Source organism: Jatropha curcas, chromosome 9, assembly GCF_041381405.1.
Source record: "Jatropha curcas cultivar XTBG-Jc1 chromosome 9, XTBG_Jcur_1.0, whole genome shotgun sequence".
Taxonomy (NCBI): Eukaryota; Viridiplantae; Streptophyta; class Magnoliopsida; order Malpighiales; family Euphorbiaceae; genus Jatropha; species Jatropha curcas.
The window spans coordinates 20801527-20819935 of NC_143159.1; the positions used below are offsets into that span (position 1 = coordinate 20801527).

The 18409-nt window shown below is 37.0% G+C and overlaps 1 pseudogene; it reads right to left on the bottom strand.

Moving 5' to 3' along the window:
- Positions 1–5952: 5952 nt before the first annotated feature.
- LOC149493773 (CCA tRNA nucleotidyltransferase, mitochondrial-like) lies at positions 5953–11971 on the bottom strand (annotated as a pseudogene).
- Positions 11972–18409: the final 6438 nt, after the last annotated feature.

Sequence of the window (18409 nt, forward strand, 5' to 3'; positions counted from 1 at the left end):
AGCATTAATGATTTGATGTGTAATTAATATTAGGGATGAGAAAATGGTTCATTTGATTCAAACCTAACCAAACCAAAGTTAAAAATCTAAATTTGAATTTTGTTTGATTGCAATCGAAGCAAAATTGATATTAAATTCAACCATATTGAACCAATCGATTTTGATCAATTTGTACCATTTGGAACTAATTTTAAGTCTAACCAGTTAATTTTTGTAAAATCAAGCCGAATCACTAATAATTTCAGTTCAAACTAACTAACTCATAAAACAAAATTCTCTTTCAATGCGTTTACTGAACCCAACTAAAATAGGTAATTTCGATTAGTTGTTTTGCTCACCCCCTAATTAATATTATTTTCTAAAACTAATTTTCACATTTTTTAATTATTCAACAAATATTTTTGTTCGAAAGACTTTGCTCATTACAAGTTGGGCATTTAATATAATAATTTTATTAATTAAAATATTTAATAGATATAATTTTATAAATAGAGAGTTTCAATAGATCAAAGTGAAAAATTAAAAATTGACATATAATTTTTTACAAAAATTCATAAATAAATTAATAATTTTTCATCAACAATATCTTCCCCTTATATATTTTTAATAAAATCATAATCTACATAATTTGAAGTATATATTGATCACTAAATTAATAATTAATAATTAATAATTGAATTTTAATTTCTAAAAGAAAAGTTTTAAGTTATTATATAATATATTAACACAATCTAACCTAACCTAAATTGGGTTTAGTATGATTTCGTTTTCAATCCAAATAAATAATAAACATTTTTTTTTTATTACAAGAGATATTGAATTTCTCCCGAGAGAAGCACACATTCGTACACAATTAGTAAGTTCAGGACGAACACAGGCCCAAACAACCTCGGCGTTATAGAAGTGATATGAGAATTATGTATATTTCTATATTTTACAGAGGAAGATGACAGTATATATATATACATTCAGCTTATAGCTGTGATCCCACAATTACGGGATGATCCCACAATTACGGGATATGATAGGCATATATAAAGTTACTATAAATAATAATGATTCTGTTTACACTATACATTATCTTATACACCCCCGCAAGATGGCGGATCTTGGAGTAACGCCAATCTTGTCTCTGTTTTGAGAAATTGGGATGTGGGGAGTGCCTTGGTGAGCAGATCCGCAAGTTGATCCTCAGACTTGACATGTGCAACTCGAAGTTTCCCTTCTTGAACTTGAGTCCGAACAAAGTGATAGTCGATAGCTATATGTTTCATTTTGGAGTGAAAGACTGGGTTGGCAGCTACATATGTAGCACTAAGATTGTCACAGTAGACCAGTGGTGGATGCAAAGTAGAAATCTTTAAATCAGTGAGAGTATTCATAACCCACGAAAGCTCAATAGATGTGTTCGCTACCAATCTATATTCCGCTTCAGTGGACGATCTCACCACTGTCTTCTATTTCTTTGAGTTCCAAGCAATCGGATTACGTCCCAAGTATAAGATGTGAGCACTAGTAGAGGTGCGGTCATCTCGATTACCCGTCCAATCAGAGTCGGAGAATGCATGCAAGTTAAGGGACGACTGTCTATGCAGAAAAATGCCAAAATCAAAGGTGCCAACAAGATACCGAAGAAGCCTTTTTAGGGCTGCCCAATGGTTGACTGTAGGACGAGAGCTAAATTGGGACAGTTTATTGACGACATAAGAGATGTCCGGTCGAGTCAAAAGCAAGTATTGTAGACTGCCAAGTAGAGCTCGATACGCAGAGGCATTTGACAAGTGAGCAAAATCATCAAGAAAGAGAGATGTTGTTGGAGACAAGGGTGTGTTAACTGGATTGGCTCCTTCCATTTTTGCCTTTTCCAAAATTTCCCTCATGTAGTTTTGTTGAGAAAGAAACACCCCCGTGGGTAGGTGAGTGACCTCAACCCCTAAAAAATACTGTAAATCACCCAAGTCCTTAAGTGAAAACTTAGAGCAAAGTTTGAGAATAAAAGCCTCCACATCCATAGGTTGATTACCGGTAATAATGATGTTATCAACGTAGACAACAACATAAATGAGCACTTGACCCTTCGAGTATATGAACAAACAAGTATCCGAGTGGGAGTTAGCAAAGCCGAGGTCCTTTAGATACTGTTGTAATGCATAATACCAAACACGTGGAGCTTGCTTGAGACCGTAGAGGGATTTATTGAGACGACAAACATGAGAGGGGTTCGTACTATCAATAAATCCCGGTGGTTGATGCATGAACACTGTTTCTGTGAGTTTGCCATGGAGAAAGGCGTTATTCACATCGACTTGCCGTAATTTCCAACCACGAGTGACAGCAATGGTGAGAACAAGTCGAATTGTTGTGTGCTTGGCAACTGGAGAGAATGTTTGATCAAAATCCAAACCGGGCCTTTGAGTGAAACCACGAGCAACCAACCTAGCTTTGTACTGGATAGGAGTACCTGTAGAATCAGTTTTTACTCGAAAAAGCCATTTACAGCTCACCAAATTCTCAGTTGAAGTAGACGGAACAAGTGTCCATGTATGCTGATTTAGTAAAGCAGCATACTCGTCTTCCATGGCCTGACGCCACTCAGGAACTTTGAGAGCCTGCACAACAGTTCGGGGAACAGATATCTGGGATAATGAAGGTCCAGCAGTCGCAAGACATAATTTTTGAATGGGTTTATGAATATTGTTTTTACTGCGGGTGACCATTGGGTGAGTGATGAGAGGAACAACAGTCGAATCCCTTGGCAAAGCACCAGCAGAATTAGTGGAATGAGTATTAGAATCAGTAGGGGCAGGAGAAGTACCTGAGGTGGCAGGTTGCTGTGTCATGGAGTTGCGCGAAGGACGAGGCACAGAGGACAACAATGGTGAAGAACCGCCTAGTGATGGTGTGTGTGTAGATCTTGATGGTGTCTCGAACCGGTGATGCGGAAGAATAACATGTGGTGCCCAATTGGCAACCGTAGATTCAGTAGACCGTTCAGTATTGCTGTCTAAAGTTGCAAATGGAAAACTTGTTTCAACAAAATCCACATGCCGAGAGATATACAATTTTTGAGTTGTCGGATCAAGACACTTGAAGGCACTCTGATTGGTGGAGTATCCCACAAAGACACATGGATGAGATCTTGGTTGCAGCTTGTTAGAGTTGTAAGGACGTGTCCAAGGATAGCAACGACAGCCGAATACCCTCAGTTTCTCATAGTTAGGAGCATAACCATGTAGCCATTGAAAGGGAGATTGATTGTTTAACACAGAGGTGGGAAGCCTGTTTATGAGATATGCAGCCATTTGGAAGGCATAAGACCAAAAAGATAATGGGAGATGAGCAACATGTAACAGTGTAATCCCAGTTTCAACAATGTGGCGATGACGCCGTTCAGCAGTGGCATTATGTTCAGGTGTATATGGTGGAGTAAGATAGTGGGAGATACCATGACTGTGGAAAAAAGATGTTAAGTGTAAAAACTCCCCTCTATTGTCAGAGTAGAAGGACCGAATTTTCTTCTTAAAATGGTTTTCAACTAATTGCTTAAAAATAGGGAATATGTGAGACACATCGGATTTTCATTTCATGGGATATAACCAAACATACTTCGTATAATGATCAACAAATAGCAAATAATACTGAAATCCATCAATGGAAGAAACAGGGGCTGGTCCCCAAACATCCGAATAAATTAGTTGAAGAGCCTCAGTGCTGTGCATTGTAGACTCAGCAAAAGGTTGTTTGTGCATTTTATTGCACTTACAAGAGTCACAAAAATACTTATTATCAATAGCAAAAGGCAATTTAATGGATGAACTAAGCAACCGTAAAATTGGAGTGGCAGGGTGTCCAAGCGTCTTGTGCCAAACGGAGTGTGTAAGAGCCGTAGTGTTCGAAACTTCCGGTCAACACATGGAGGATGCATTTGAGGGCCACATATACACACCATCACTTGGCTTTCCTTCCACCAGAATTTTCCCCGTGCATAAATCCTTCACATTAAATAAAGATGGGTTAAAAGTAATCTCAACATTATTTTGGACACAGAATTGATAAACAGAGATTAAATTCTTATGAAGTCCAGGAACACACAGCACATTTGTCAAAAGTAAAGGTCGAGAAGAGGTTTTGAGAGAGGCAGAACCAGTGTGTGTGATTGGATGTGCAGTACCATCACCAAGAAGAACATCATCAGACCCGTCATATTCAGAGTGTAGCGACAGATTCTGCAAATCATGAATGACATGTTGGTTTGCATCAGAGTCAAGCAACCATGAAGAGTCCGATGTCGAGCCTGTAGTAGCAATTTGCTTGAGGTTTAGGTGCATTTGAATTGATTGAGTTAACCAGCCATGGGCACTTTTTCTTTAACTTTCTGCATTGCTTCATAACATGACCAGGAATGTCACAGTACTGGCAAACTACTCGAGATCCAGAATTTTGCCGATTGGAGCTTTGATAATTTTGTCCAGAATTTGGCATCGAGGGACCTCCAGAGTTATGTCGATTGGTCTGTGACCGATTGTTGGTGTAGTGGACTGTGGTTGGCGGAATGGCAGAGGTAGTGTCATGCTCCAGCTGTGTTTCGAAGTCTGTCAATTTTTCATGAAGCTCCTCGAAGGTAACCGGAGTTTCTCTTGCTCGTAATGCAGCAGCTACCTCCTTATATTCAGGTGGTAAGCCATGTAATACATATAGGACTGTTTCTGGCATAAGAATGTTGACACCAGCTATAGCAAGGGTAGAAGTGATGGATTTTACCTTTTGCAAATAACTGGTCACAGACATCGTGCCTTTCTTGATGGTGAGTAAAGATTCCCTCAAACTCATGATGCGTCCTTGAGAAGGTTTCGAGTACATGTTATGTAGAGTCTGCCATACCTCATGAGACGTATTCTCGCCAACAACAAATGAAACGATTTCGGGAGAGAGTGACGCGATAAGGGCACTCCAAATAAGCTGATCCTGTCGGATCCTGTAGGAATTGGCACTCAGATCTGCTGTAAGTGGCTTTGCAACAATTTTAAGAAAGTCATATCCAATAAGAAGTGAATACCATCGTGTGTACCATGACATGTAGTTCATGGCAGTCAATTTGAGTGGAGCTTGTGCAGCAGCGTTAATGGAGATTAACTGATTGGTATCATTTAGGTGGATATTAGAGGTAGGTGAGGGCGGAATAACAGTTGGGGTGCTAGTGTTAGATGAGGTATCATCATCGATAGCCATCAAAGGAGATAAAAATCAATTGCAGGTCGATGACCAAAAGAGAAAAAAAAAAAAAAGAAAATAGAGAGACCGTTAGGTTTACGACTCTGATACCATATAGAAGTGATATGAGAATTATGTATACTTCTATATTTTACAGAGGAAGATGACAGTATATATATATACATTCAGCCTATAGCTGTGATCCCACAATTACGGGATGATCGCACAATTACGGGATATGATAGGCATATATAAAGTTACTATAAACGATAATGATTCTGTTTACACTATACATTGTCTTATAGGCGTTGGGTCCCGCCGCTATTATTTTGAACAAAACCATTTCCTTTTTCCTGTTTCCTGTTTCCTGTTTTATAAAACCGCTCCTTCCTTCTATAAAGGCACTCTTCTCGTCGCCCAATCCCACAACTGCACTAGTTATTGCTCTAAGTTTCAAAACTAAGCATCTTAGCTTCGCTCACTTAAAATCTAGAAATGAGTTACCTGAACCGCGTTTCCTATCTCAAAACTATAGTCAAGTACGTATCTGTAGATCTGTACAAAATTGTTACTCGAAACTTGAGAAATTTTCTCGTGCTACCTGTCTTCCATCATTTCTCCATCAGTCTATTACCCAAAGCTACATGAATGTTCATGGGAACTCAGGGGAACGTGCAAAAACAACTTCCAGTCAGATTAGATGAGGTCTTATATTAAATAGAGATTGAATTAGATTGATGTTTACGCCATTTTGGTACGCTTTGAGTGCGTTTCATTCATCCAATCAAGGAATTCTTCTGCAGTTCCTGTGGGATGGGCAAGTTGCCAAACTAGCAATTTTTGTTGCTGCAAAGAGGAAATAAATTAGAATCAAGAAATTTTATAGTAGCTCTCAACTATGGGAAAGAACGAATGCCTTACCCATTCCTGAACAAGAGGTCCTCCTGATTTAAGCTGCAAAACGCTGATAATATCTTTGCCATTAACCAATCGCTATACGTCCCAGATTTTTTCAAGACCTGTATCATGATAAAAACATCACAATCAGAAAAAGGACATGCAGGGGAGCTTCCCAGTCAAAATAAAACAAACTAGGGTTTTCTTATGTCTATAATATATACATAGCAAATAACGAGTATTTGACATTTCTATACCTATGCTCAGAAGGATAAAAATTCTTAGGAGTGTGAATCATATAACACAGATGAATTTTCATACCTAGTCCAGTAATGGCATTCTCAACTGTCTTAAATAGTTCTCTTCTCTTGTCGAGTTGAAACTGTTTATCTAAAAGTTCTTGAGTAAAATCTGTGCTGGTGGGATATATCATAGTAGATATCAATAAAGCAACTCGCCCGAAGTTTTTGATTTCTCGTAGCAGAAATCCTGCATCATTAAAGTTACAAGAAGCAGTTTACTGCACTGAATGCTCTAATTGTTTGTAATATATTTAATATAATGGCTGAGCAGCCATTCCAATGAATGCCAAAAAGGGCAGATTTAGGCAATCAGGCTATTTCAGGGTAAGGTTAAATATGCCGCGGACAACTTTATACCTGCCAATACGTGGTGTTCTGATGAGAAAGGCAGATCAATAAGTTTTACTCCCCAGTCAACTTCATCTGGATGGGTGTCCTCATCAGAAGTAAGCAAAGGGATCAAGTTTAAGAATTTCTCAATTGAACTATGTATCTTAATAATGTTAGGATTAATTCAAAATAATATTATTAAAAATATATTGAGATTTCAATTTTAGTTATACCAGATTTTCTGCATACAATTTGATGTTTTTATTATTAGGATTAATGATTTTTAGGTCTTATTTAATTCACTTGTAAGCCTATGAATAGGCATATCCTTTTGTTAATTCAATGAAGTGCTAAACATTGTTAATCATCTTGTGCATTTCCATTTCTCCTTCCCTAAAATTTCAACATTTTTGGTATCAGAGCCTATCCCTTTGAGCCAAAAAATAAATAAATAAATAAATATAATGGCCACAAACACTATTCCATTTTCTTCCCCTCCAATTTTTGTTAGTGAAAATTATAAGCTATGGGTTGTTAAAATGAAAACTTATTTACAAGCTTATGACTTATGGGAGCATGTTGAAACAGAAAAAAAAATCCCTCCGTTGCCATCCAACCCAACTATGGTTCAAATTAAGAATCATAACGAAGAAAAAGCCAAAAAATTCAAAGCAAAACATGCCTTCACTCTTCTGTTTCGGACATAATTTTCACAAATATTATGACATGTGAAACAACAAAGCTGATATGGGACTCATTAAAAAATGAGCATCAAGGCAACGAGGAAACGAAATTGATGCAAGTTTTGAATCTCAAAAGAGAATTTGAGATGCAAAAATGAAAACATATGAAGGTGTCAGATAATATATTAACAATCTCATGTCCATTGTTAACAAAATTAAATTACTTGGTGAGGAATTTCTTGAAAGAAGGGTGGTTGAAAAAATTTCTTTTTTGAGTATTGGAGAGATGTACTCCATGAGAACATTGGAGAGATGTGCTCCAAAATAAAGAAAGTGATGAGAGGTGCATCAATATTTGAAGAGAAGTGCTTCAAAAAAAAAAATTAAAATTTATTTGCTAGTTTGATGAGAAGTGCATCAAAATGATGAGTTGGAGGTGCTTCAACAAAGTTAATTTGAGAGAGGTGCTTCAAATGCTAGATTAAAAAAAATTTATCGTAATAAAAAAATATATTATGTTTGAATTAAGAGGGAATGTTAGGATTAATTCAAAAAAATATTATTAAAAATATTTTGAGATTTCAATTTTAGTTAGACCAGATTTTTTGCATAGAATTTGATGTTTTTATTATTAGGATTAATGATTTTTAAGAGTATTTCTAGGTCTTATTTAATTCACTTATAAGCCTATAAATAGATATATCCTTTTGTTAATTCAATGAAGTGCTAAACATTGTTAATCATCTTATGCATTTCCCTTTCTCCTTCCCTAAAATTCCAACAAATAACCTACAAAAAAACAATTGAAGTTATCTTCAAGAAGTCCCTGAGACTGTTGAAATTATATCCTATCATTAGTAGATGCAGTTAGAAACCAGAGAGAATAGGTTAAACTCACTGTTTCAGAGTCGCTGACTTTTTGCTTAAGAGAGTCTTTGAAGACAAAGTTGACAACAGGAGCCTGCAGCATGAGAACACATGGGCAGCTTCAGCAGCAAATAAACTTAACTATTGGATATCGAAATAAAGATATGCATGTATTGAAACCCAAGACAAAGAGTACAATCAGAAAATTAAGAAACGATAAAAGCCTGAAAAGATAATTCAGGGCCAAAGGGAATTCATTATGATTCAAAATCAAATTGTTTGTACTTTGTTGAATGTTGCAGCCGGGTCAGGATGCCCCAAAAAAATACAACTATAAAGTGGCTCCCTGCCAAAATCCCATTCTGAGAGAGGGTGAGAGAATTATACAAGGGGGACAACAAATGGTGCGAAAAAGGCTTAAATATTTGCATCATCCTATTATGAAACTAAACAATGGTAACAACTTCCTGTAATGCACGTTTAGTGTTCATGTGGATCCGTTGCATGCTTCCAGAAATAAAGAAACAAGCACAAAAAGATGCAGGATATAAAGAAAAAGAAACAAGGACCATACCTTTTTACCCTTCTCATACTTCTATTTAACATTTCTGAATGGAAGAAACAACGCAGCATATAAACAGAGTCTCCTTTGTTCATCCTAGAATGCAAATGTGACGGTATTTATAACTCAAAACCAAAGACAACACACTCACTAAACATGCATAAAAAGAATTGAAATGGAAACTACTTTAGATAATGTCAACAGAAGAAGGTGAAAGTAAAAAGATTTGGGAAATAATTCGCGGCTCACTCACAGTGAAGAAAGAACACCTAATTGATTGAATAAGGTTCCATGCAGCATCCAAGTAAGCAACACAGAGCCTAAAATGGGTAAAAGGATCCTGTGAGTAGGAAAAAAAAAAAAACATATATATAATAAAAGGCTGCTGTAAACACAATGACATTCTCTAAGCCCAATAATAATGATGTCAGCAAAAGTGTATAGGAATTCTCTCAGGATCAATATCTCATGAAAAGCGTGCATTCCAGCTGCTATTAATACTACAAAAATTTCTTAATAAAAATGCAAAACATCAAAACTGCTGAAACGATATTGAATGAATGGGTTTACTTTGCTCAATAAGCTGCATCTATTTTTAAATTCCAAAGCGGTAAAATTTCAGGATAGAGGAGAAAACTTTTAAAACGCACTATGTTTGACCACCAAATTACTGGACTAGAGATAGGCATGGCCGATTCATTGAACCGCCAATTCCGGTTTTTTGAACCGATGGATCAAAATTTTTAAATTGGTAAACCTGAATCGGCTCTTGAACTGCCGGTTCCGGTCGGGTTCCAGTTACGGTACAGTTTTGATGAACCGATGGTTCCGATCACAATTTCTGGTGATATATATTTTTTTTTTAAAAAAAAAATCGGTTCTAAAGTTACATCTTTTTTTCGAAAATATTAATATGAGTTTAAAAAATATTGGTAAATTTTATTTTAAATAAATTTTAGAATGCTCATACTCATATAAGAATATAAATAATTAATTTTACAAAATAATCAAATAAGTTATCACTTTATTTTGTTTAAATGTTATTAATTAAATAACTTATAAGAAAATTTTGAAAAATGCTTAAAAAAAACGTAATTTTAAACTTAGTAAACAATTTAAAAGGGTAAAAAAAAAAAAGTTAAAAACAATATAAGTTTAGACCAAGTATTTCTCTCTTTCTTTCCATTTTACTTTTTAGATTTTTAACTTTTAAAGTAAAGTGTATTTTTTTTAAAAAAAATCTTAAGTAAAGTATATCATATAGTAATATATTATTAAGACTTTTAAAGATGTATAAAATATGCTAAATGATTATTATTTTGAAAATAAAAAGAGAAAATTTTCGGTTCGAACTGGACTGGAACCGCCGGTTCAGGGCTGGTTCAGGTTCAAATTTTAACATTCACATGAATCTTAACCGGCCCTTGAACCACCGGTTCCGGTTCAAAATTTTGAACCGACGATTTTGATTTGATTACGGTTCATCTACAGTACGGTTCGATTCCAGTTCAAAATGAACCGGTGGTCATACTTAACTAGAGAAAGATAAATTATAATCACGCTAATGCATGCCTTCATCATTCCTAAACTCTTGCTAAATACTATAACAAACTCTAATTTGGATTTTGGACTAGTTTGATACTCAAACTTAGCATCAGATTTATTTTACATAAAAACAGAGATAAGATGTAATTATCAATGACATCATGGACCATATCATACTTGTGGCATCCATCTGACACTGTTGCTCAACCTTAGGAGGAAAACCAAAGACAACCCAGAATAATGTCAAATTTGAAATATGTGTCATAGCTTTAACAGGTTGATTGCCAAAAATCACGAGATCAACCTGCACAGAAGAGCAGCAACGAGATAAATAATAAACAACTATCATAGTACACAATGGATATAAAGAAGTCCCTCACAAGCAAGTCAATGTCTTGCCAGACATCAAAAAATATTTTGAGGCACATGCTATTCATCTATTCAAGAGGGTTAGCATACTTCAGTTCCAATGCGCTCTTTGCTAATTTTCACTGCAAGAGCATTTTGCACATCATCATAGGCAACAGCTACTTTGAGTTCTTCATCAAGTATGAATCCAAACCTTTCACCTAAATAACCAGAAATTAGCCATGTAAGACATAGAAATGGAAAAAGAGAAGCAAAACAAAAAGAACCAATAGAAGTGAAGAAAAATATTAGGTAGTAAGATCACGCTAGCTGACTGCGCATATGAAAAAAATTGAGGTGTTTTATAAGACATGATCAGGTTATATAATAGACATGGACTCAAAAGTTTTCAGCAGTTGAGTTATTGCCCATATATGCATAGCAATTTCAGAGCAATACTTAAGTTTGATCTTACTTCTTAATTACTGCTGTTATTAGTTGGTAGTTGTTTAAAATGAAGCCCTAGAAGATTTACAAAGTTCAACATGTTTCACCTATCCAAGGACCAACATGAGTTCTAATTGTTTGGTAGAGTTTTATTTCATAGAAAATTTATAATTCAATTGAAAGAACAAAACCCGAATGTTTCTTGAAGACATTACATGACACTAAGAAAACAAAATAGAGATACAAAAAAAAAAAAAAAAAAAAAAAAAAACAAGGAAGTTTTGATACTGAGCTATTTCAAGACATGTTGAGCGAGAAACTTGCATATGTTATCCAAAAAATTATGTGTAGTCAAATTTCACCAAAAGGAAAAAGAAAAATGAAATTCCCAACACAATCAAATAAAATCTAAATTCAGAAGTACCAAATCGAATAGCTCGAAGAACTCTAAGTGGATCATCCAAAAAAGTAGCTTTTGGAGGTAAAGGAGTAACTATTTTTCCAGACTTTAGATCTTCAATGTCTGCAATGAAAGAAAGAGAAGGTAATATAAGTGAGAAAGCTTTATGCAAAGGACGTAACAAATTTACTTAACAGTGAACGAAAGAGAACAGCATAAAAAGCCTATCTTAACCTCTTTCGGTAAATTCCTCAACTGAACTGGTATTAATATTGTAGAACAAGCTGACATAAAATGAAATGTTAATGCCATACGTTAGTCCAACAACAAATATATAGTTATCATGAATAGCGTACAGAGAGCGCACCAATTTAATCATTTAAAGAGGAAGATACCAACATAAATGAATGGAATTTATTCACGAAGCTAATTGCTGAATAATTTGTTTTGTCTTTGTTGAAAATAATTATTGTTTCCATTTATGTCTTGAGCTGAAAAATATCTTGAATATTTCAACAAAACTTATTATGCATAAGCAAATTTTTAAATTTTGATATTTCATTGCACTCACAAGCTATGCCTAGTGCAATTACCGAATACAAATTTTGGCATAGTCTTAGGCTCGAAAACCACCTCCCTAATTCTAAAAAAAAACCCTATTTGATTTGTATTTTCCTGGTAGGATTGCTCTTAAATTTTAATATGATTATATTTGCTTTGTTAAATGAAAAAGTCTGGCATCAAATAAACAAATGGATCTTTAATTACCAAACTAAAATTAGCTTTAAAAATTTGAGTGACCAATGGTTTAATTTGGCCTATTGATGTAGTTATTGATGGATACCACATAAGTCAGTAGTTAGATAGTCTACTTGAAAAACTTAACAATAGGCAGTAGTCATTTGCTGGTTAAATTGGAAAAGTGAAGACTGTAAAATTAATTCATTGTAGTTTTGATAAAACATCTCAAAATCAATTAATGATAATAAAAAAAATGTGATTTGTATTTATTAACTTGATTTTCCTTGGCTTCTTAAACATACTTGAAGTTTTAATCAAGCATGCAATTGGAAAACTAACACGAGATAGATGATAGATTAATGAGTAAGAAGTAGGTTTAAAATTCTAAAAATTATAACAAACTCTGACATGCACATGTATACCATTCTTTTTATTTAGGCCTAAAGTATTTATGTTATCTATATTGGTCTCTCATTTGTCTTTTGAAATTTGAACTTGTCTTGGCTGCAAATTCATAGTCTTGGAGACAACTCCATGCTTTGAAACTAAAGTGGATAAGTTCTGCTTTTCAACTTTTAACTTTGGATTAGTTTAGGTAAGTGGAGATTTAAATTCGAAACTTTTAGATTTTTGCAAATAGTTTCAGTATCACTAAACAAAACTCATTGGTTATCTTTTTCAAAATTTAATTGCTTAGTTATTGTTAAGCTCTCAAAATTTTAGGTGTAGTAAATTGTAAATTAACCCATCCCTGGGGCAAATTTGGAGTATATATACTGGATTTATGATAGTCATGTTAGGATAAGGATTACGAATCATACATTATCTGTTGGTTGGAGTTGATGTAGAAGTCTAGTATTATTATTTTAATATATTTTATTATTGTATGTTAATAGTAGTTCCCCATTAGTTATTTGGTCATTTTATGCCCAAATGTAGTGTTTATGTATTTTTAGTGTCTGTTTATTTCATTAGTTTTTTTTTTTATAAGCTTTTGTTGTGTTGCTTGTTGTGAAGGCTGTCATTTTATGGCATCTTTATTTTGCAAAGAATTAGGCATTGGTTTGGGGGGGGGGTACTTGAAGAGTTGCCTTATTAAATGAGGTGACTCTTCAGTTGCCTTATTCTGACGATGTGGAGATAAAGGATCTAATCAACCAATGCTTGTTTCAAGCTATCAACGCCAACAGTATGAACTTTGTTTGGATAACCAAGTTAAAGATAGGTTATACTAAGATGAAAGTGAAGAAAAACCACATGGAGGATGCACTAAAGGGTGTTGAAGTTACCATGAGGGAACATGAGGCTCAGCATAAGGTAGAGATTGCGACTCGAGATGCTGATGTAGATAGGTTGAGAGAGGAGAGCTGGGAATTACTCAACAAGAATAAAGAGCTTGAAAGCAAGGTAAAAGAGATGAGAAGGAGCTGTAGAAGTTTTAGGATTAAGTGGGGTCTGAGGAAGATAATCTGGCACAGGCATGCTTAAGCTTGAGGACGAACATTCTAACCGAACTGAAGGCGAAGGAGCCTAAAGTTGACTAGGGTTGGATAAATGAAGTATACCTAGATGAGGGTGATGAAGACGAGGAAGGAGAAGAGGATGCAAATCGCCCTATCGATTATTTGTCTCCACCAAGGGTAGAAACTAAGGTATCTGCTGATATTCACCTCATTTCTTCAAAGGGCGAGGTGCAACTAGGGATGGGTCTACTGACCAAGACATATAGCTAGATTAGGATTTATAGAGGGTAAAAAGTTTTGTAACTTATCTTTTTGAATAGGGATACCTTGTAAAATAACTACGTGATCACTTTTTATGAAATGAATGAAAATTATCACTATTGCTCGTGTGTTGAGCTTTTCATATTTTCCTAAGTATTTTTCTTTTACTTTTAAGATTTAAAGTTAAAATCCAAACTGTGTATAATTGAGCCTAAGGGTTTACTTAAATTTTATTCAGTGAGTTACGTGTTTCCAAATCTATGGAGTTAGTAAAAAGGACCGCTTAGGTCATCTGGGTGAGCTATGAGCTAATGGACTTAGAGAGAAGGACCGCTTAGGTCATCTAGGCGAACTACATATGTCCGAGCTAATGGACTTGGCGAAGAGGACTGCTTAGGTCATCTAGGCAAGCTATGTATGTTCGACCTAATGGACTTAATGAGAAGGACTGCTTAGGTCATCGGGACAGGCTACGAATGTCCAAGCTAATGGACTTAGTGAAAAGGACCACATAAGTCATCTAGCGAACTAATGTGAAGGTGTGAACCCCTCCCCCCGAAAATAGGCATATGATGAATATGACTAAGGGCAGAAATGCACGTGAATGTGTGAGTCGCCACCTTGTTTAATTTTTTAGGGTAAACTAGGAAAAAACCCTAAGTTGACTCCAATTTTAATTAACCTAATTACTAGATTAATTATCCCAATGTTTAAGGCATAGTTTGCGAACCCGAGGTGGATCCCGAGACCATGTCATGTTGATGAACTAACCGAATGAATGCTTTGCAAGGTAAATGATGTAATTGGACCAATGAAATGTTTAAGTGTTTTCGACTTGCTACACGGGGTTAAATCCCAAACGTGCCTACGTACTTCCGTTTGAATGGAAGATCAAAGTCGACGTAGTTCAATAGGCCTTTTTCAAAGGGCTTTGAATGGGTATGCTTAATGCATGAGTGTGTGTATGCTTCTTGCATTTTGTTTAGGCATTTTGCCAAAGTTTGATTGATTTGTTGTTTTAGGCATTTGTTGCTAAAAGTGTTGATTTAAGGCTTTTAGCCAAAAAGATTGATTTAGGCAATTTATTGCCAAAAGTTGATGTGATTTAGGCAATTTGTTTGCCAAAAAGTGCTGATCGGGCGATTGTCGCCAAAATGATTGATTTAAGGCTTTTAGCCAAAAGATTGATTAATTCAAGGCATTTTGCCAAAAATTGATGTGTAATTTAGGCAATTTATTGCCAAAATGTGATTGATTAAACTGTAGGCAATTTGCTGCCAAAAAACATGATTGATTAAGGCTTTTAGCTATAATTATTGATTAATTGGACTTAAGCCGGACTGTTCGAAATAAAGGCAATCATACCATATCATTAATTGACCAGATACTTTAGCCAATATTGTCGGATTTAGGCTTTAACGCCACGATTATTAATTAACCGGACATTTAAGCTTAATCATATTTAATTGAGGCATTTTGTTTGCCAAAATGATGACGATGGTGTGAATGCAGTTGTAGAATTAGGAGTAGAAGAGAATATGAATATAATGCTGAAATTAAATAGACAGGGTTTCGTTATTACCTGAGTTAATCGGCGACCGCTTCTTAGCTTCAGCTCGAAAAAACTCCCGATTAAGCTCCTCGTTAGGGGAATATTAATTAAAATTAATTTAAATTAAGTGACCAAGTATCACAACAGCAGAATAAAAGCCTACACTAAATGCAGAAAAAGCAGTAAAAGAACCGCAAGGAGCGTAGGGGAGAAGAGAGCGTCCGTCAACACAGACTGAGTGAGTAAAAAAGTCGCATCGGGGCTGTATTTATAGAAAAAATCGGGCTGGAGGGCGGCCGCAGCCGCCGCAGCCCCTGCCGGCGGCTGCAGCTGCCGGTGGCCATCTGCAAACGGCGGCCTCCACCGCGAGGCCGGCGGACTTGCTGTTGTTTTGTTCAAATGGCTTTTTCGGGAGTTCCGTACCTCCAAAAAATATTCCGGGACCAGTTCTGCGATCCTCGCAATTTTTCGGACGTTTCAAGTAACATATTAGCATACTTCCGGTAAATTTCAAAAATGGCCTCCGGTCCGACCGGACTGTTTGCATTCCGGGAAAACAGGCTTTTAGAGCCTCAAAATTTGAGTATTCACAGTTGGCCCCCACCGACAACCATAAAAATGATTTATGGGCGTCGGTGGTTGTCTAAAAAATAAATTTTGAAGGCGAAAACCGGACGCGTCCAGAAGACCTGCCTTTTGGCTATTTCCTTATAAATAGCTGAAGTTTTCACTTCTCCATTCATTCTAAACTCTCCAAATCAAAGAGCTTTCTCAAATTCTCACAACTTCCGCATCATGACTTCTCCGAGTCACAGCAGCGACGAAGATTTCCTGGAGTCTTTGGGAATTTCCCTGGACCCCGACCTTACAGCGGACGCAGACACCCACGCCTCTGTGACTGGTATCTACGCCCAAGTAAGTTTACTCTTCTTCTTTTTTTTTTATCATGTTTTGCATTTTACTGTTTTATTAGTATGTATGCTAGGGTAGAACTAAGATATTATCCTTAGTAAGGAACCGAGGAATAACTCTTAGATTGCTTACCTTTTAGGACCCCCATATTAAATTGGATGTGGGTGAGACCTCTGTGGTCGAGATTTCGGTCGAGATATTTGACCATAACAACCCCGTCGGAGCGATTATTAGTCCGTCCCATCTGGGCTACCTGAGGCATTTTGATGTGGGTCGGAACAGCCACAAAGAATTACTGAGTGCTTTGGCCGAGAGATGGTGGGACACCACCAATACTTTCCATTTCCCTTGGGGTGAGATGACAATGACCCCCACTGATTTTTCGGTAATCTCCGGGATTCCTTTTGGCATTCGGCCGATCGAGCTATACAATGAATGGAGGACTGAGGTCTCTCCTGATCGGATGGTTGAGCTGATAGGGATCGACTTGCCCCGGATTGTCGGGCCAGGCTCTACTACTCCCGTTTTGAGCGTTTCCAGACGCTGGTTATCCCTGCAGGCCCCCGACATTTATGCTAGACACAGGCAGGGAGAGCTGACGGCTACTCAGGTGGCCAGATTCACCCTGTTGCTGCTGTTCGCTTTGACCTTCTGGTCCAACAGGAAAGAGAAGTTTAATCCTTCCATCTTGAAGAGTTTGGAAAATCTGGCCCATCTTGAGGAGTACGACTGGGTCGGCGCTATTCCGAGCCGCATGTATGATGACATATGTGATCTGAGTCGGGGCCATTGTAAACTCAGTGGGACCTACTACTTTTGGGAGGTAATGTAAAGAACATTCTCCCTTTCTGTGGCTTTTCTGTTTATTTACTGATTTTCCCTCACTGATTCTTGCTTTTGTTTTGCAGACTTGGGCATTTGAGTACTTTCCTTACACTCGCCCGGAGCTGATTCATGCTGATCTTGGATTAGGGCTGGTACCTTTGGCTTAGAGGTGGTACCGAACAAACCTCCAAACTGTTCGACGCAGAAAGTTGTTAAAGGACCTGCGGACCTTCTTCGATACTTGCATCGTGGATCAGGTAAGTGTCTTGTAAATTTTCCCTTCTTTTTTTTGATATGTGAAAATAAAAAGGATTTATTAACACATTTGCTTCTTTCATTAGGTTGAGGTGGGGGCGATGACTGCCCGTTTACAGAGTTGGATTTAGGCCGACCCCCATTTCCAGCGGTCGGATGCCATGTCCTGTCGCACCCCGTCCTGAGGCGATATTACTTGGGCGAGAGAGTTGACTTTCAGATCAGAGGCTGCCGCTCCGTCCCTTATTCCCCTGCCGAGGACATGCGAGCAGGAAAGCAGATGACGCTTACCGACGCTCATATTGAGGGCTTCCCACATGTGGAGTTCATTCTGGGAGGAGATTATGATGAGTTCTGCAAGATGTTTCTGATGCAGCCTATCGGATCTCGGTTTGATGATTTTCAGGCACCTTCACAGCCTCCTATCATACGTTCTTCTCGGGCTTCAGGCCCCTCAACCAGGACTCCAAGGAGGAGGCCCCAAACTGATCCTTCTTCTTCCACTCCGGTTGAGGGTCCATCTCAGGCTGGGCCTAGTCGCCCATCAGGTCCTTCTAGGGCTCCTCAGGCCATTTCAGAGGCTATCGGGCCGCTTCATCTAGGCCTGGCCAACCTACGTCTTCCATACAGCATTTCCTACTATACACCTGACGGCACTCTAGCTTTTCGGGAGGTCTCCCTGGAGAATGTGGATCGCTTGGATCTTCCTCCCGAGGACATTAATGAGGTAACGACTGATAAATCTCTCACAAAAAGGATTCATAAGAGATTTGATATTGACTTGTGTTTTTTGTATGATTTCCAGGTT